The sequence below is a fragment of the Rhinolophus sinicus genome, linkage group LG02, assembly GCF_036562045.2.
Source record: "Rhinolophus sinicus isolate RSC01 linkage group LG02, ASM3656204v1, whole genome shotgun sequence".
NCBI classification, from domain to species: domain Eukaryota; kingdom Metazoa; phylum Chordata; class Mammalia; order Chiroptera; family Rhinolophidae; genus Rhinolophus; species Rhinolophus sinicus.
The window spans coordinates 26,656,886-26,677,105 of NC_133752.1; the positions used below are offsets into that span (position 1 = coordinate 26,656,886).

General features: G+C 40.3%; 1 protein-coding gene across 3 annotated transcripts in view; it reads left to right on the forward strand.

The window, feature by feature from the left end:
- Positions 1-11,002: 11,002 nt before the first annotated feature.
- KLHL5 (kelch like family member 5) overlaps positions 11,003-20,220 on the forward strand; it is a 67,241-nt gene continuing 58,023 nt past the window's right edge. The window contains exon 1 of one of the 3 annotated variants that reach the window (XM_019741964.2): positions 11,003-11,466. The gene's annotated coding sequence lies outside the window, so the exon portion shown is untranslated. The remainder of the gene's footprint in view (positions 11,467-20,220) is intronic. The other 2 variants (XM_019741965.2, XM_019741963.2) reach the window with 2 other exon arrangements.

Below are 20,220 nucleotides of genomic sequence, written 5' to 3' on the forward strand. Positions count from 1 at the left end.
CCTGCTGCTCTTGCTTTGAGGTCCCTCCTTGCATGTGCTCTCCTGTCTTTCATACTCCTATACCATCATCTCTCCATCAATGAAACATGGAAACGCTACAGAATAAGTTCTTTCTAAAGATTTCATTTCATTTTAAATAGTCCATACAAACATCATAATTCATTTAACCATACTCCAATTATGGCATTTAAAATTTTTTTATATAGAAACACAATGTGAATATTCACGTACATAAACCTTTGTGTTAATTCTGATTATTTAGTAGAATTACTGAGACAAACAGTATAAAGACTTTTGAAGTCGTTAATTCATATAGACAACTGTCTCCCAGAAAAGTTGTGTCAATGTACACTATACCTACAGTGTATGAGAGTGCCCGTAGGTCACCAAACTAAAACACTGGTCATTTTATTCTTTTAAGCTTTCTCAATTTGAAAGGGAAAATAAAGTAACTTTTTTTTAATTTGCATTTATTTTATTGCTTGTAAGTCTGAACATTTTTCATATTTGCTGGCAATTTGAAGTTCTTCTTTTATGAATTGTCTGTTCATGTCTTTTATTGGAGCATTCATATCCTTACTGTTGCTTTATAGACCTTTTTCTCGATAGGGAATATACGTCCTTTTCTATGTATGTTGCAAATATTTTTCCCAGGTTGTCATATTCCTTTTTGTTTTGTATATGGAGGGTTTTTTTCCTCCCCAACTATTTTATGACAGAATATAAAATATGTACTTTAAGTAGATTATGTACTTAAAAGTTTATGCCGAGAGACACAGTTCTTCCTCATTGTATTTATAACATTATGCCAAATAATTCATAGTTTACCAAGTAGTTTATTCTTTAATGCAAAATTTACTTGCAGCCTGATTTTGTCTATCTGGAATGTATAATAACAAACTAGAAAGCCTGGCCATTTCCCTAACAATGGAAACATCTGACCCTTGAATAACTTGTTAGAGAGAGTTGATAATAATGGTAATGACCCACATATGCATAGTTCTGTTCTACAACTTGCATAGCACCTTCACAAATATTAGGTTATAAAAGGAAAATGGCTCCAAATCTGCAATTACTCACCCACGATGGGGATGGGCTTCTCCTTCTTCTCTCAATAAAGGAATAAGAGATTTAGACTAAATCTAAAACACAAGGGATTGTTTTTACTGCATTAGTGTTTAACTTGCCTAAGTCATGTATTTCATATTGGAGACTCAGGTTCTCAAAATATTTTAATGTATCTGTACTTCTAATGAAGACTGTAAGTCTTGTTTAAATAATTCTATATTGTGTGCTAAATACAAATTCTTAAAATTAGAGAATCCTTTATTTCAAAGAGCTGCTTTACCAGGAAAGCAAGAGCAATATACTTTAATATATATATTTTATATATACATATATATGTATATATAATAACAACCTTCAATTATATATATAAAATTAAATGTTATACATATATATATATATATATATATATATATATATATATAAAATAACAGCCTTAAAATGATGGTTGTATCTCATTTCTATGAAGTTATCTCTTTATTACATGAAATATATACTGGTATGTACTTTACATGAGCAATGTATTTCCTTCTTTTTTCCTTGTTGAAACTATCCCCTATATTCTGTACAAAGATTTTTTAGGGGTCAACAAAGCTGTGGTGGATGACATTTATTGAGTATTTACTGTGTGCTATTGCACAATATGGACTGTCATATATGGATTATTTTTTTCAATCTCCCATTAACTCTCTGATGGAGTTACTATTGTTATTCCAATTTTATAGGCAAAGAATGTGAAGCATAAAGAAGTCAAGTATGTAATGTGCTCAAAATCACACAGTTAATAAAGGGTAAAGCTAGGCTTCAAAGAATCTGATTGAGACTCACTCCATCCTCAAACTGTGTGATAACATCAGTTAAGAAGGGTCACTTATAAAACAATAATAGCAAACACAAATATAGCCCTTACCACATGACAGACACTGCTCTAACTCAGGGTATCTCATAGGTGGTTCTACTGACATTTTGCTCTAGATAATTCTTTGCTTGTAGGGGGCTATCCTATGATTGTAGGATGTTTAGCAGCAGATGCCAGTAGGAACCCTCCCCCACTTTTGACAACAACGACAAAATGTCTTTGGCGATTCCCAGATATCCCTGTGGGGGCAAAATAGCTCCCAGTTGAGAATCATTGCACTAAATGCCTCATTTACATTAAGTCATTTTATCCTCACAACCCTAGGAAATAGATACTATCATTGTTTCCATTTTACTCACTTCAGACCAGTTCTATTCCGGGTAATCTAATCATCCAGAAAGTGACTTTAAAAGACAATTCATAACCGGAATCAGCCTAATTACTTCTAATTGTGTTGCTTGCTGATAAACTGTCTACTTTGGCAACACAGAGATGCTTGGATTAACACATTTTGCAGGGGTGGGGGGAAATAATCTCTTATTAATGAGGTCTGCCTGGTATGGAGAGGGTTTGGGAAGTTCCAATGTCCTCATTTCATTTTGTGGCTTGTTCAACAAATATTTGCTGCATACCTGCACAATGACAGGCAGCGTTCTGAACCCCAGAGATGAAGTAGCAAAGGAAGCAAAGTTCCTGCACTCAGAGGCTAGCGGGAGTGTACATTCCAGTGACAGACAGGAGTCAGATAATGACAATAGCTTATTTTCAGATAATGTTAAGAGTTCTAAAAAAAATGATGTGCGAAAAGAAAGTCGGCAGAGCACATGTAGGTTTAAATAAGGATGTGAGAGAAGGCCTTGTATATTCCATTTACAAGACATGGGGGAAAAGGCAAAACCATAGGGACACGGAAAACATATCAGTGATTGCCAGAGGCTGGAGGTAGAGGGAGGACAGGGGGGAACGTTTAGGGTGATGGAAATGTTCTACATCTTGATTATACCTTGATGATGGTAGTGGTTACACAACTGTAAGCATTAGTCAAAACTCTAGGACTCTACACTAAAAAGAATGGATTTTACTGTAGATAGATTATAACTCTATAAACATAATTCTCTGCACATAGGCTTTTCTTTGCCATTTTAGAAATGGAGATTGTTGAGAAAGGGGCTGGGGTGTTGTTTCTGAGGTCGGGAGTATGCTCTAGAGCTTGAACTTCATTGAAGAGAATTCCAGAGAGAGCCTTAGGCCCCTCAGCAGGAGACCACAGCAGTGCCCCTGCTTCCGCTGTCAGTGGCTGTGGCTAGGTGGTTGCAAAGAAACCCAGGGCACGAGGGCACGCAGGAGGTCACCCCTTTAGCAGCCTGGTCAGCCAGGCCCACCTGGGAAGTACAGTCAGCCTCTCAGTGAACCAGAAAAGGTGCTCAGCTTTGCTCAGACCACAGGCGGCTGTGGTTCACTGAGCTACTTTCTCTTTGTTTACCTCTCCTCTGCGGAGCATCTGGTTTGCTCGGCCACCACTGTGCAGAACACTCACTAGGCAGAGTTCACCTGAGGCCTTCGCACACAGGCTTCCTCAGAGGTGTCTGGCCTTCTCCTAAGCAGCCCGTCCATGGCTGCTCTGCCTACACTGTCCCCACCCTAATCACCTGCAGCAAGCAGGGTAGAGTCTTGTTTTCACTAACACTAATGGCTGCATTGAGATAGCAGCCTATGCTGGAAAGAACCCATTGGGGACACTTTCCTTAAAAGGAATATGAGCCAGGTTGTCTGCCCAGCCAGTATACTCAGAGACAGGGAGGTTGGGCGGGTAGGGGTGGGGGACAAGAAGAGAAACCACCCTGGATTGGATTCCTAAGACCATTGAAGTATTTCAGCCTCTGGGAACAAAGTTTCTGACAAGTAGTTTGACACTGAAATGCATTATCATGTTAATTCAATGTATAGACAGAAAAGCACAATCAAAACATTCTTCAAGATACTAGAATATAACAACCTGACTCTAGGAAATTGAGCAAAATCGATTGCTCAGTCTGAAAGTATTCAGTGCAATAGGTCCAATCTAAGATAAAAAGAACTGACTGCAACGAGAAGGCATTTCCATATCAAATTATGAATGCATTCCATTCCCCTCCCCTGCATCCCTAATAAAATCAAGAAATAATATTACCCAGATTCAGAAGGATCCTCTTGTTACAGCCAGTTCTTTTTATCTGAAAGTGGACCTATTTGACTTAATGCTTTCAGACTCGGAGCAATTGATTTCACTTGAGTTACTCAAGAATCAGAGGTTGTTCATGGATGGGCCTAGAGGGTGTTATGCTAAGTGAAATAAGTCAGACTGAGAAAGACAAATACCATATGATCTCACTTGTATGTGAATCTAAAGAACAAAATAAACAAAACAGAGAACAAGCTGATGGTTACTAGATGGAAGGGGGTTGGGGAGCTGGTTGACAAAGGGGAAGGAATTAAGAGGAAAAAATTGGTAGTTACAAAAGAGTTAGGGGATATACAGTATAGTAAAGGGAATATAGTCAATAATATTGTAAAAACTATATATAGTGTCAGATGGGTACTAGACTTATTGGGGGATCACTTTATAAATTCTATAAATGTCTAACCACTGCACTGTACACCCGAAACTGATATAGAATAATATTTAATGTCAACTATAATTTTTAAAAAAATAGTCATGGGTATATCTAGTACAGCATAGAGAATATAGTCAATAATATTGTAATAACTGTGTACCATGTCAAATGGGTATTATATGTAGACTTATTAGGGTTATCACTTTGTGAGGTATATAAATGCCTAATCACTATGTTGTTTTCTATACCTGAAACGATGAAAAAAGAGTCGGAGGTTGTTATATGCTAAAATCAGGAAGAATGCTTCAATGGTGTTTTTTGTCTCTTTATATGTATAACCTGTAAGTAACACTGTTTCTTGATTTTCTTGGGGATGGAAGGGGGAGGAGAATGAAATGCTTGTCCTCTTTCCTCTGTGTACTGCTTAGAGCACTGACTCTGGATGTCTTCGAATGTGTATAGTGCATGCCGCCTTCCATTCACCCACTGTTTCTCTCAGGCCAGCTGCTTGTTACTCAGCCAGAATGTTTCCTCAACAGTTCTGTGCTAAGTATAGTCACTGAATATAGAATGCAAGTGTGAACACCGAGGGATGTGTGCTTTGCAAAAGAACAAAATGGAGGAGGAATAGGAAGCATAATGATCGATACGAACTTTCTAGTTTATGTATCTGTCTGATTCATCTCTGTTCATTTTCTCCCCCATAACCACTAGCACCATGTCTTCTATGCTGTAGGCCTCTTTATAATATTTGGTAAATTTTGCTGAATGAATATTCTATAAAGCAAACCACCAGCACAGTGACAAACCTGAGTGCTTAGCCTTATAGAATGGTGATAACCATTCTCTGAGAACATTAAAATGAAAGCCAGATTGAGTGGTTCCTGTCTGTTAGACAGTGAATCAGGAAGTAATATATCAAATATGAAGATACATTTTGGAACATTTTTTGACTCATAAGAATTCAACATCAATAAGTAGTCTTGTAACTTTTATTTTTAAAAAGCAAAGCAAGTACAATTGAGATGCTGGAAGAATTTTTTTTTTTTTTTTGCATGGAAATAAAGACAAGTAGTTGTGTTCATTCCTTGCCTTGTAAGTTTATGGAATCCTAAATTAAGGAACTTCTAAAGTTTTATGAAACTGGTAGTATAATACTACAAATTAGAGGAAAGTTCCTGTCTGTAAATACAATAGTGTGTGGGAGGGGGGGGGCAGAAATGACCATACTCTAACTGTTGTTAATTCTCAAGGCTTCATATGTGAGGGGTGTTTTCATTCGTTCATTCGTTCGTTCGTTCATTCATTCATTCATTCATTCATTCATTCATTCATTCAACAAGTATTTGTGAGTGCCTGCTATCGTAGACCCCTCAGCTGGTCAGAGAGATAGACGCGTTAGCAATGTTTGCAGCCCATCAAATACCTGCTGCAATAGAGGAGAACGCAGGGTACTACGGGAACCCAGAGGAGGAACACACTCAGCCTAGAAAGTTCAGGATAAAGATTGCCGGAGGAAGTGACCCTTGAGTTGAGTCTTGAGGGATTTACACAAGCAGAGACTGGAAAGGCAGGGCATTCTAGATGCAGGAAACATATTTAAAGGTAGAATTATGAGACAAATTATACATTCTGGACACTGAAAACCATCTAGAACGAGCACAGGCCTGGAGAGATAGAGAGGGGTTATAAAGGATCTTACGACCATGCTAAGATGTTTGAATTTTACCTTGAAGGCAACAGAGAGGCACTGAAGTGCATTAAGCCGTGTCCTGAGGGATGAACAGAGTTAGGTTTGTATTTAAGAAAGATTAGGGAGACTGGTAGGAAGAGTTTAAATACCTAATTTTTTTGCCAGTCAGGGGGTGTGGTCTGATTATAGGAGGCCTACTTATGAATGGGTGGATAGAAATAGAAAATGCACATTCCTTCCCCATGTCCCCAGCACTGTGTAACTGTGTAGGGCAAGATTTTTTTTTTCAAGTTGGCTTAATCACTTTATCTCAGTTATGCCATTTTGGTGTCCACGGTGACAGTCCCCTGGCAGCTGCTGTCAGCCCCCTCCTACCCACCATGATTATTAACCATAGAGCATGAGCCAAGCCTCGCAGGACTGCAGTGAATGGTTATAGGCTGTAGGCAGGGCTGTGGGGCAACTCCCACAAGGCCCAGGGTCCTCCAGTTCATAGCCCATGCTGCTCTGCCTGCCAGAGGTCACAGCTTTCCCATGGGGGTGCCAAGCAGATTTTTGTGGGGAGGCCTCAGGTCTCTGCTCAGGACCGGGTCTGACAAGGCCACGTGTGATGTGGTGCTATACACTGGGCTGTGGGTGGACACACCTGCAGGGGCCATCTGGGTTCTGTGGCTGACTTTCTGGGTAGCTTTAGGCAAGTCACTTCTTGTTTCTCAGTCTGTCTGTTTCCTGATTAGCATTGCTAGTGAGGTCCCCAAGAGTCCCTCCTGACACAGACAGGTGCCAAGCTTGCCACCTATACTAAATCATGACTATAGCTCTATGCTTCCAAGGCCAAGGTGTGCCTGCTGCTAGTGGGGCATCTCTCTCCACAGGGATGCCCCTTCCCCTAGCGATCCCTTATTAAAACTGGGGCGTTCTCCAGCAAGAACCCCTGAGGCTATCAGGGCCCGACTCTACTGTCCCTGTTGCCAAGCACTGCCAGGTACCTGTGCCCTGAGAGGGGCCTCCCTGAAGGCCTTAGAAAAGGTTCCAATTCCTAAGATCTAAGTCATGTGTTATTGTGAACAGAATTTATTTTAGAAATAATTGAGTCTTTTTTTTTTTTTAATCTTTGAGATAATGCATTTTTAAAAAAGAAGATTTGACAACATCGGCAAGTCTGTGGTTAAGAAATCAGGTTGGAAGTCAGAAGAGGCAAAGAGTCTTTTTATATTATAGGGGAGTTCTTATGTGAATACTCTGGGGACTGAGAAGAGTGATCTGACAGTGGACTTGTAAGGAACTTTCCTTCATGTGTAAAGGGAGTTGTACTTAAAGAAGGAGGTTTGTGTCAGTCCCCAAAGTCATGTGATTGTACTGGGACTATGACATATCTCTGTTGACCAGAAGTAAGAATTAAACAGGAGTACAAATGAGGCTCTTAGCCTTGATAATGATTGGAATAAGATGGATGGCTCCCATATCAATGACCCTACCCTGTGGAGCAAGAAAGGGAGTGAAGAGGGAAGGAAACTAGGCAGATTGCCTGCAAATTTAGACCTTCCCTTTGGGGACGGAAATTTGTTCCTGGAATAATGAAAATTGTAGAAGACTAGATGAACAGAAGAATGGAGTTACAGGTGTTGCTTATATTTTCCATAATAATTTCATTTTTAGTCTCCTTTAAATTTTAGTAAAGTTCATTTTGAAAATTCTAGATTGGCTTGGCTGTGGTAAAGGAAGCCAAGGAAGCTTTCTTTTTTCTTTTGAACCAAGTTAAAAGGGGGAACAAGTTACCGTGGGGAACCAAAAGAAACCAGAATGAGAAACTGAGGAGAATTCAAGGGGACAAATTTTGGATTGGATTTATGTTGTCACCTAGTTCTCCCAACCTGTAGAGTCTCCTTCCAGGGGTGTGATCTGCTCACACCTTTTAAAGCTCTGTATATACTGTGTTTCCCTGAAAATAAGACCATGTTTTATATTAATTTTTGCTCTAAAAGATTCATTAGGGCTTACGGTCAGGGGATGTCATCCTGAAAAATCATGCTAGGGCTTATTTTCCGGTTAGGTCTTATTTTCCAGGAAAAACAGTCATAGGAGGGTGTTTTGTATCAAAACATGGATGGATAGCATCAGTACAGCTAAAAGTAATCTTAAATCCTTTAAAAAAGATCCCATTCTTGCGATCCAGTTTTGACCACAGATACTGTACATAATGATATTTAAGCCTTTAATCCTCCACACCCACACAACTGGTAATAAGGGCAGAAAATGAAAAGTCAAGTAAAGAAAAGTCATTTCTTTATTAAGGGCATCTACACATTAGGATTAAGTTCTGCTTGCTACCTATTAGAAAGATGAAAACATTAATTGTTAACCTCACCATCACGATTGTTGTCAACTAAAATCATTTGAGCACTCACAAAGTAGAGTCATCAAATTTTAGGTTAATTTATTCCACTTCTGATTCATGCTGTATTATTTCATCTTAGGGGGAAATATTAAGACTTGAACAGCATTTATCGATTCATCATTACTCTCCGATTCTATGGATCCATTTATCGGCCAAATAGTAAGATCTCAGCATAAATTCTTAACTGTGAATATTTCTTCAAATTCTATTCCTTAATATAATGCCAGAATGAAAGATTAAAAACAGCCATTTCAAAATCTAATTTTAAAAATGGGCTGTAGTTTAGATCTTATTAATATTCCAAGTCATATGACTCAGCTATAAGATAAATTGTTTGAAAGCCCTTTGGCCATTACGAAGGAGACTACAAGCTACCTTTCTTATGTGAAGCCATTCATTCCTTCAAAAAATATTTGTTGCGTATATACTGTGTGGCAGATACAGTAAGTAATAGACACTGCAGATGTAACGGTGAACTAAACAGACAAGGTTCTGCTTTCATGGAACTTACATTCCAGTAGTAGAGAGATGATACATGTCTGGTGGTGCTAAGTGCTGAGAAATGAGGAGATGGTGATGGCGGTGGGTTTGCAAATTTACATAGGATAGTTGGAAAAGTGACATGAAGGAAAAGAGAGACCATCCTATGAAGAACTAAAAGCATTCCACAGAGAGGGACATGCAAAAGCTTCCTGGCAAGCGCTTGGTGTGTTGGCAGAAGAGGAAGGCGTCCAGTATGGGGAACAGCCTGTGAGCAAGCAAGGTAGGAACTGAGGCCAGCAGTAGGGTGCCAGATCACGAGGGATGTTTTATTTGATTTGCTTTTATTGGGGCTGATAAAGCAAATAAACTGAAAAATACTGATTAGTAAATCAAAGAGAACAGATTTTAGGACAGTACAAACAACATACTTAATGTGAAAAAGAAAAGGGTGCATGGAAAACCCTATTTCTTAAATTAGGATTCTTGTTTTATTGCAATTGCAACGTGATTTTATTGCAATGCTTTTCTAGTCTTTTTCACTGTAAACCCAAAAGACTGAATTAAAATTCCAAAACTGAATGACAAATGAGGGGGAAACTAGGAGGAGAATGTCATCTGTTGTTAATGTGTATAAATGTTGACACTGAAAAATCAAATGAGGGCTGAAAAATGTACCAAATTCCAAAAATTCAGGCCATGGTTTTATACTTTTGTACTTAAAGACAATGCTGCTGAAGTAATTTTTACCTATGAATGTAGATATGATTGCAAAGGAGGGATGCAGCATCTCTTCCAGGTGGCTCTGATAAAAAAAATAAAAAATGTATCCTGTGCTTTGTGGTTGGAGCTTTCAGTGATAGATTTTGTGATGTATCTCCTTCCTGATGGTGACAGTTTAAAATCACCCCTTCCTCTTTCCTTTGAACTAGCAGTCCATGTCAATGCTTTATTGTTTTACATTGTTGTTGTTTTTTCTAACCACTTCCCCCAGTGGGAGTGTACAAAATAGATCCCTAAGTAGATCTCCCAGCCACTCCAGGTAGTTGCCCCAAGTTGGCTGTATTATTCTGCTGATGACTTGATCCATCAGACTTCTGGATCACTTGCTTGTATTGGATTTTCATTATGGAGATGTACTGAAAATATCCTGAGCAAATGTCATTTTGGGGGCAAGGAATGACCACATTCAACCTTGGTGGACAGCATACTCCTAGCTCAGAGTAACAAACACTGAATCTTCAAGTAATAAACATATGCATTACTTGGAGAATCAAAAGCAGGTGGACATTTCATATGAGCTCCATGGGGGCAGGCACGTTAGCTATTTTGCTCTAGCCTGATTATGAGTTAACATACATATGTAAAGTGCTTTAGAGCTGTATCTAGCGTATAGGCGCTGAGTAAATTGGTTATTTTCAGCACCTAGTAGAAGTTTAATATATGTTGGGTAAAATAAACAAGGCATCTACTTTTGTCGAATTCCTATTATCCCACCATTCGAGAACGATGATTTATGACCACAGCGTTGAGGATCATAATTGCTATGGCACAAATCCATACCTGGAGCACAATGATTATCAGACTGGGGAAATCAGTCTGATAATTGCAAGGGCAAGGCTTGCAAGGGCTGGAGGAGAGGCAACTCTCGGTGAGTTTCTTCAAAGCTCAAGAACAGTATACTCCTGTTCACCAAGGAATCAAAACCCACAGGCCCGGTCTCTGATCGCTTTCCAGCCCTGCAGAGGGACTTCTTACCAAACTTCCACCCCCAGGAATTCCCCAAATCCCAGTTTCAAGCGGCGGGGAACAACCGGAACCTTTGTCAGATTCGCCGCGCCCTGTCCCGCCCCCTCCCCCCAGAACCCCGCCCCGAATCACGTCCCCCTCCCCCCACGAGTTTCCCAAACCACAACCCGCGCCCCCTCCACTTCTTCCCCAGGCCCCGGCCGTCGGCCGGCGCCACGCTGGGGAAGAGAAACCGCCAACCCGGAGGCGGCGCCGGTCTCCCTGCGCTCGCGGTGGGGAGAGGAGGGGCGGGGCCTGGCGAGAAGGGGCGGGGCGGGCAGCCGCTGGCGCGGCGCCGGGACTGACAGGCGAGCGGGTCCCCGACCCCCACCCACCCACTCGCCCACCCGCCCCCTCCGAGGTTGCGGGAAGAGCTTGTCACCCCTGGGACTGGGGAAGCCTGACGGAGGGGGAGTGGCCCGCCGCGGGCCGACCTGCGCCGGGGGTGAGGCTGCCAGGAAGGGGTTGGGGGTGCCGGAGGGACCGAGCATCCCTCTCCTCAGCCCGCCGGCTCCTGCCCCCCGCCGGCCCTCCTCCTCGCTCCCGGCCGCCCCGCCGTGACCCCCGGCGGTCTCAGGAGCCCGACGCGGTAAGTGCGACTTCCTCCTCCGCGTCGGAGTGGGGGCCGCGGCGGACCGGCCGCGTGACGCGGCCCGCTCTGCTCCCCCACGCGACCCTCTCGCCGGGCCTCGGCGGCCCGAGTCCCGCTGGGCCCTCCGGGAGGCGGCTCCACGCCAACTCTGTCCCAAGGGGTGGGCCAGGCGGGGACTCCCCGAACCGCGTCCGGGGCTCGAACCCGGGGCCAGCCTGGCCGCGCTGCCGAGAACCCTGGGGAGGCATCGGGCGGCTCTCGAGTTGTGCAAAGTTAAGCCTGCTAAGGCGTGGGCAGCTGTCCAGAGTCATTGCTCTTCCCCGTACTGTTCTAATAAAACAAACTGGAAACCATTTCAGGTTTTTTCCCCCCATTGTTACCCGCAGACTATCATAATCTAAGTTTTAATTTTAAGTAATTGCCTCATCTGGAGCGTGGAGAATCAGAAAGGGACGTTATTTCCGTTTAAACCGGCGTCACTGTTTGAAACTTCTTTTAAGCTTTTCAGTGTATACTTTGGGATCAAAAGTTAAGGAAGGAAGTTTGCTACATCAAGGAGTAAAACATTACTGCCACCTTTATTGTTCCGTTTGATTTTGAAAAATATATTTGAGTAGTTGATACTCACACAAAATTCAAAAGGGATAATATTTACAAAGTCTCTCCCCGCCCACTCCTGCACCCCCAGCCAACCAATATTACCGGTTTCTTGTGCATCCTTCCAGAGAGTATGTATGTGCAAAGGTTCCTTAAAAAAATGAAACTTTTGTATATTAGTAAAGTGTCTCGCAGTTATTGGTGCCCAGTAAATGTTCATTTTCCTTCCGTTTAGAAGACAGTTTAATAAGTCTGGTTATTAGACCACTGAAAAAACAAGGACTTTTTTTTTCTGGTTTTAAGCATTTGCTGATTTGAATATATGTGAATGTCTGTGTCCTATTGGCTTGCCATAACTCTGTGATAACATTTACACAAGGTGAATACACTGATATTTTTGGGTAATGGGGCAAGAAGGAAGAAATTGATTTGAAATTGTAATATAGTTATTAGTATATTTCCAAAATGATTTGTAGCAACTTAGTGTCCATATAGTACCATGGAAGGAAAAAAAGAATACAGTTTCTGGAAAAGGTAATACTATCGTGTTTCCCGGGAAGTAAGACCTAGCCGGACAATCAGCTCTAATGCATCTTTTGGAGCAAAAATTAATATAAGCCTGGGTCTTATATAATAAAATACAATATAATATAGTATAATATAATATAATACCCGGTCTTATTTTACTATAAGACAGGGTATAATATAATACAGTATAATATAATATAATAATAATAATATAATATCAGCTCTTATATTAATTTTTGCTGCAAAAGACTCATTAGAGCTGATTAAAGCTGATTTTCCGGCTAGGTCTTATTTCCGGGAAAACAGGGTAAGTGCATGCTATAAGATCCTGTACTCGAGGTGAGTCACAGTATTGGCTCTGGGCTTCCTAGCAACCAAGAAAGAGAGAGCGAGAGAAAGAAAGTTTCAGTGAGGGCTGAGAGGAACATTTTCTCACAGGCCCTCATAAAAAGGGGATTGTGTGGTGCAGTTAACATCTTTAAAATATCCCTACAGAAAATAATGAATTTTGGACAACAATATTCTTCAGTATTGGACAATAGTAAAACTCAAGTTCTCTGAAGGCTTAATTTGAACCATTTATAACATTTAAAATGACCTAGAACAATATTTCCTAAACTATGTCCTAAGAAATGAGAAATCAATAGTTTATTTCTTGAAGTAACATTCAGAGCTCAAATACATTTGATGTAGCTGGGTTAGACAAATTTCAGTAGTTTTTTTTACTCAATTTCTTGGCTAATGTTCAGATTTACTCTTTTAAAGGGGGATATGTTTTGTGACTTTTTCCAAATTTATCTGACTGTAGAACACAAATGGAGAGCCACTGAACCTGTAGAAATGATGGATTTCCTATACTTCAGGCCGTTCTTCATGAGTATTTCTTACAACTGAGGTTTAGTAAAAATTGGAAAGCAAAGTGTTTGCGATCAGCCAATTTGGTAAGAACCAAAGTGAAGATAATCTAAAAGTCAGTTTTTAATATATTACATATCAAAGGTAAAGGCTATTTTACCCCTGAATTCTTTCATAGTTCTTCATTGTTCTGCAAGTTGCCTGTTGGAACAAATGATCTATAGAATCCTATTCTGTGTTTCAGGGTACTCAGGATCTTGTATTAGACTAGGTTTCAGCAAACAGAATTCCTTAAAGAATGACTTCAATTATTCTCTGATGTAAACACGTGATTAACGTGTTCTTTTCATCACAAACACTATTGATACTATTTTCTATTAAATCCTAGAATTCCGTAGTGGTAGGAGACCTCAGAAAGTATGTTACATAGTGGAAAGGAATTTGGAGCCAGAAAATCTCGGATTCTGCCACTAATGTGCAGGGTTGTTCCTAGCTAGGGTTTCCAGGCGGGAATTCCCACCCGTTCTTGTGAATTTTTTTGTTCTGCCGTTCCCGAATCCCGAGAAAAGGTGGTTACAAAATCGGGAAAATCGGCTCCTTGAACCCAGCAATACCCACAATGGTAAATAAATGTACTACTCACAATGTATCTCTTAGACATTTTTCCTATTTATCGCTAGGGTTTCCGGGTGGGAATTCCCTCCTGTTCTCCGGAATTTTTTTCGCTTTTCCATTCCTGAATCTCGAGATAAGTTGATCGGGAAATTGGGAAAATCGGCTCCTTGAACCCAGGTGGTTGGTGGTATCGGCCGTCACTTTGTGGAAACAATTTATCGTGGAGAACAGAAAACAGTTTATATCTCGGGATTCGGGAACGGGAAAGTGAAAAAAAATTCCTGAGAACGGGTGGGAATTCCTGCTTAGAAACCCTATTCCTAGCAAGTTTATGAACCTCTCTGAATCTGTTTCCTTATATGTAAGATTAGAATGATGACAGCATCCAATTTATTCAATAGATGTTGAGAATTTATTATCTAGGTACCAGGTAGTAAAAAAATAGCTTTAAGGTGCAAATGAAATAATGTATCAAGAATATTTTACTGTCTAAATATTTGAGTGGATGGCAAGAGTTTGGAGGGCAAGGAATATCACCTTATCCAAATGTACTTGGTTCCTGAGTTTCAGCTAGCAAGTAGTGTAAGTTGAGAGAATGAGGGTTTAGTCCAAAAGTTTCTTTGAATCCATTCAGTTTCTATGTTTGGATTTTGAGAGTTTGGGAATGAGGGACACTTCTATAAAAATATTTTATAAATACTGCAGTACTGTACAAAATGTTACCATTCTGAAGATAAATAAGGACCAGAGCTATTCAGTGTCTTCACTCCACTTAGGAGAAAAGAGTTTGCTGAGTAGATCATGTAGGGTAAATTATGCTAACTAAGGTGGTAACAAAGGACCCTCACTCACATCCTAGTGGTTTAAATCAACAAAGGTTTATTTCTCAGTCACAGCACATGTCCAATTAGGGTCAGCAGGAGAGCTGTGTTCCAGGTAGTCATTTGGAACCCCAGGTAGTCAGAGGTCCCATCTCAACACATTCTTCCACAATTGTTAGGACAGGGGGAAAGATGTGATGGATTGTACATTGGCTCTTAAAGGCTTCCACCTCGAGGTGACACATTTAATTCTCATTGCCATTTCATTGGCCAAACAAGTCAAAATACTACAGTTAATGACTTCAAAGAGGCGGGGGAATGCAATTCTATTGTGTTCCCAGGAGGAGAACGAGGATAGTCCGTGGACAGTCTTGATGGTTACTACACTAAGCAGGCATTATAGTCCCATGAGTTAACACAAAAGCTGAATAAATCCAAATTATGTTTTTCAGCATTCTATTTAGAAAATAGAAAACAGGATTTCTTTGTGTGTGTATATGTGTGTTTAATCATAGAATTATGCTAATGAGAATTATAAAGAACATCTTTTATTCATTAGAAATGAAAGCTTTTGGAAACGCCACAATTAGATGTACTATTTTGACCTAGTTGATTTCATTCTTTTTGAATTCTATGTCCATTCAGTAAACATTTGTTAAATGTGATGTGCGTAAGGCACTGTGTTAGATCCTATGAGGATAAAGATGAACGGGAAGTTTACAACCCGAATAGAAAATAGCTGTAATTAAGTTCTCTCTCTTTTCCTTTCTCTGTAAAACAAATCAACAGAATCTTTCAATATGATAAAACCTGATTATGTATATATACTGTGACACATTGCCCCTAACCATCTTTTTTGGTTTTAGGGATTATTTTGGTGACAAGTTACAAAGTATTACTTAAACTAGCTTAAGCAAAAAGAGTGTTTTGTTAGAAGAGGGATATCGCTTTATGTCACAGAGCCCCATGGCAGGAAGTGCAGCTGCGTCTCAGAGGCAACTGGTGTCAATAACAGAAAGTTAGGAGCTGGGGCTGCTTTTCCTCCCAGATCTGTATAATTTCTTGCCAGTGTCTCCCCCTGTGTATATATACTTCATTCCTCTTTTACTGTGTTGACTTGTTTTCTCTGCTGTTAGATGGGTGTTTAAACCCAAGAGTTCACACACTTAAACGAAATTAACTAGAGCCTCTAGCAATTATAGAAGAACTGTATTTTCTCTAAGTACCACATCTTGGTTACTTCTTAAGTTAACCACGATCAGAGTTTGGAAATAATGGAGTTGGCCCTCAGGTATAACAAGTTACGGAAATTGGCAACTTTGTAATAGAGAAAGAGGCAGTTCTAATAGTTTAGGATTAAAAAGAAACCTGTGATGCCAGTTGAAAGTTTGACACAATTATTACCAGTTCGCATATTCCAGTGGGACAGGCTAATTAGGATAATCAGGATACAGACCTGAAGCTGACTTGTGGCAACAATGTCCCCTCCCTAAACCCTGACACACGCCATCTCGCCATCTCCATTGTGATCCTTTCATCTGTCCCTTCTTCCCCTCCCTAGGTACATAGAAATTACTGAATTGTCGAACTCTTACAAGTCACCTGCTTTTGATTCTGTTACAGGGCTCCCTGGCTTCTCCCCATGGCTAATAATGCGTGAAGAAGGGAACACTTAATATATACTGCTTTGCTCTGGACTTTTCTACCATCTAAATTGGTCTAGGCACTCTATCTGGACATTTTGTACTTTAACGTTCTATTGCCACATCTCTCCATCAACTTAACCTATATTTCTCAATAAATTTCCATTCTTTTTCTGTCAACTATAGTTAGCTTTTCTAGCAAAATTCCCTTGCATTCTTTACCTACCGTGTTTCCCCGAAAATAAGACCTAGCCAGACCATTAGTTCTAATGCGTCTTTTGGAGCAAAAATTAATATAAGACCCGGTCTTATTTTAATATAAGACCCGGTCTCATAAGACCGGGTCTTATATTAACTTTTACTCCAAAAGACACATTAGAGCTGATTGTCTGGCTAGGTCTTATTTTTGGGGAAACAGGGTATGCTGTAAAACTATCTATAGTTTCATCTCAACAGATGCCAGAAGGGATGCAATATAGGAGGTAGTACATGTTACCTGGAAGAGAGGATTCCCAGATAAAGAATAACAATAGAAAAAGGTGAGACAAAGCCATGTGTGAGGTTAGGTGGATTTGTCAGGGATATATGTCAGACTAAAAACAGACAAAAAGGGGAGGGGTTTGGGTTCAAATTGTAGCATGTCTGGACTGTCATTCTAAGACATTCTTATACTCTTGTTGCTATGCAAATAAAAGGGTCTTCTTAGGTTCGACTAAACATCAGACTCACAAAACTACCATAGGCTTGTTCACTGAGAAGTATATCGCAGAGGAAGCACAGTGGGCCAGCAGGGCCCCATCAAGTGTTCCTCAGAAGTGTTGTGATCCTCGCAACAGTAATTGCAAGCAGTCCATGTAAACAGTTCATGTAGCCATCTGGGAGATATCCTTTCAAGTGAAAGCTCAAGAGAAAGGAGACAAACCTCAGCTCAGGTAGATGCAGGAGCCTCCTTGGCTTTAAAAATCGCATGTCCTGTAGGAGACAATATCTCTCATACAGATCTATAGACTTCGCTTGCAGGGTCCTGGAAGGGGACATGTCAATTACTAGAGCCATCACAGTCAGGGAAGTCAGACCTGTGGCGGGCGTCCTATCGGGTATTTTATAGTTTATTTGTAGTACCTCTGAGTCCAGATGCAAATGTATTAATTATTTTTACTGTAAGAACAGTGTTGCCTAGTAGCATATTTGGCATACCTACTTCTATCAGAGCTAAGAGAGTTAACTGAAGGTTAAGTACAGTAAGGGAAAAGGTTTTCTTGACTCCTATTACCCACAGTGTCTTCCATAATCCTTTTTCATTTGGGAAGTATTCAAGAGCCTTTATTTTGCTTCCTTTGATGTGTAGTGTTTTTTAACTCTTTAGGATGGAAAAAGTAAAATAGGAATGGGGTAGTGAGGAAGGTATGGCTGGAAAGAAGTAGTAAGGACTACTAGATTGTTTAAAAACACTGAATTTCATACTAATGATCTTGGATTTTGTTTATCTTTTAGGTGATGAAGAACAAAAAAAATTAAAAGTTTTAAATAGAGTGATGTGGTCAGGAATTGCACTTGGTTGGAGTGTGGAGAGTGGATGGGGTTTTAGATTTGAGGCTGGTTGGCTCATTTCTACTTACTATTTGCCTTTCTTTGGGGAGCTATTTCTCCAATAAGCAGGAAAAAGGACTACTCAGTTCTATGCTTCACAGGAGTTCAGAACTGCTGGACAGATTCAGCATGGTCCTTTGGAGTGACCTGAACCAGTCTGTCCTCCATTTGTCGCTCACCCCCACTGCCCGTTGGAGATGGAGAGCTGTCTCCTAAGAACCGTGGATTCACACTAAGAAATTCTGGCCTCCACTGATCTCCGTTTGACTCACTCGCATGCCTCATTTTGCTTTGTGCTGGAGTTAAAGTATAGAATAGTCTTTTGGTGGATATTTTGGCTTGTTTTTAGGTACAGTTTTAGAGCAAGCCAGGGAGTTTCTTTAATGGTTAACTGGGTTAATTAACATTGGTAGTGATTGACTATTTCTAATTACAAGTAGCTGAGAAACAGGGCCTCACATTTTTCTCTTATTGCTTCCATTGCCATTCACTACCCTTTCCTTACCTGACTTACGCTGTTCTGTATATAATATACAATCAAGTTGATCTGCGATTGGCTCGTTATGTGCGCAGAGAACCCAGGCAATTTTGCTTGATTTTATATGTGTCTGGAGAGTACTGATTAATTGCTTTTCCCCCTCCATCACCGTAAAGCTGCACAGAGAACAAAGGCTTACTGGATTTGGTTCAGGTCAGTACAAGACAAAATTATGGTTGTCCAGACTACTGCCTTTTATGGCACATGAGACAGTTGGGTGTCTCAGCACATGCCACACAGGAAATTTAGCAGTGGTTTGCCATCATCTTTGTGCTATAACAGTTCTCATCCTTGTGCCACAACATATATGAGCTTAAATTCACAAAATCTAAGGAGTGAGTGTCAAGGAAATCTTTCTTTTTTAAACCTGTCATCAAGTCAAAGGGTATTTTAAAAAGTACATCTTTTGTTATAATCATGCTGTGGTTTTCACAGTATCCACTGTAATATCTTTTATAAATGAGTTTGGGCATTACAAGGCACATGTTATTAATTTAGCTGATTTTTTAAATGTTGCTTCCTCTCCTACCAGGAATTAGTACCGATAGGCATTTGGGGGATAAACAGTTCTTCGGGTGTTTATGTGGGTCAGCACTTTGCCCTGTAAGAACAGTGACAGAAACTGGGGGGGGGAGCCAAGTGGGGAGAAATCTGTGAGGCTCTTGTACTTGGTGAATAACGCCATTTTGACATTTAATTGCAATTATGCTGAGCTTAACAGTGTTTACTATATTAGGAGTCGTTTTCCTTAAGTAGTCTGCTTTTTTTCTTTTCCAGTGCCTTATTTTGCTTTAAGTTTGGTCACTCTTATTGATAAAGCATTCAAGTCTGCTCTAATACTCTCTTCTAGGTATATAACCTAGTACAAATCAGCTGTACCCTGAATATCGTTCCTGATTCAGACGATGGGGGTAAATTACCTCCTTACAAGGTAGTTGTAAGTTGCAAATGAGGATATTTTGAAAGTAAGAAGCAGTGTGGTGTACTTGAAAGTGTACGGTCTTTAGAGCCAATCGTAGATTCAAATTGAACCCTGCTACTCACTAGATATGTGTAACCTCATTTCACTTCAGTGCCCTTATCTGTAAGAGGGGAGGGGAATGACCCCTGTTGGCCAGAGTTTTTGTGACAACTAAATGCCTCAGTGTAAAAGTATTTCACATATTATCTTGCATGTTTAGGCATTTAGGAAATAATAGCTGCTGTTAAAAATCCAGGGTTTTATTCAGTACTTGCACGTGCTACTTACTTTATCTCATTTTACTGAAGAGTAAACTAAAGATCAAGAAAGTGAAATGATTTGCCCAAATTACAGAGTGAGCGGGTGAGTGATTAGCTATTGATTCAGGTGCTTTCTGTTATGTCCCTTAGGCTACTATTAATAAGTGACAGTGTGGGGAAATAATAGCAGAAGCACCCTCCGCCAACTGCCTGACTCATAGTGTTAACCAAATGCACTCTTCCCTCTAAAATGTTCTTGCCCATCCCAAGAGTTAACTGAATGCTCATGGCTGAGTAGGCTTCTCTGTCGCAGACCAGCTGCTCGGTGCTTACCTGTGGAGTT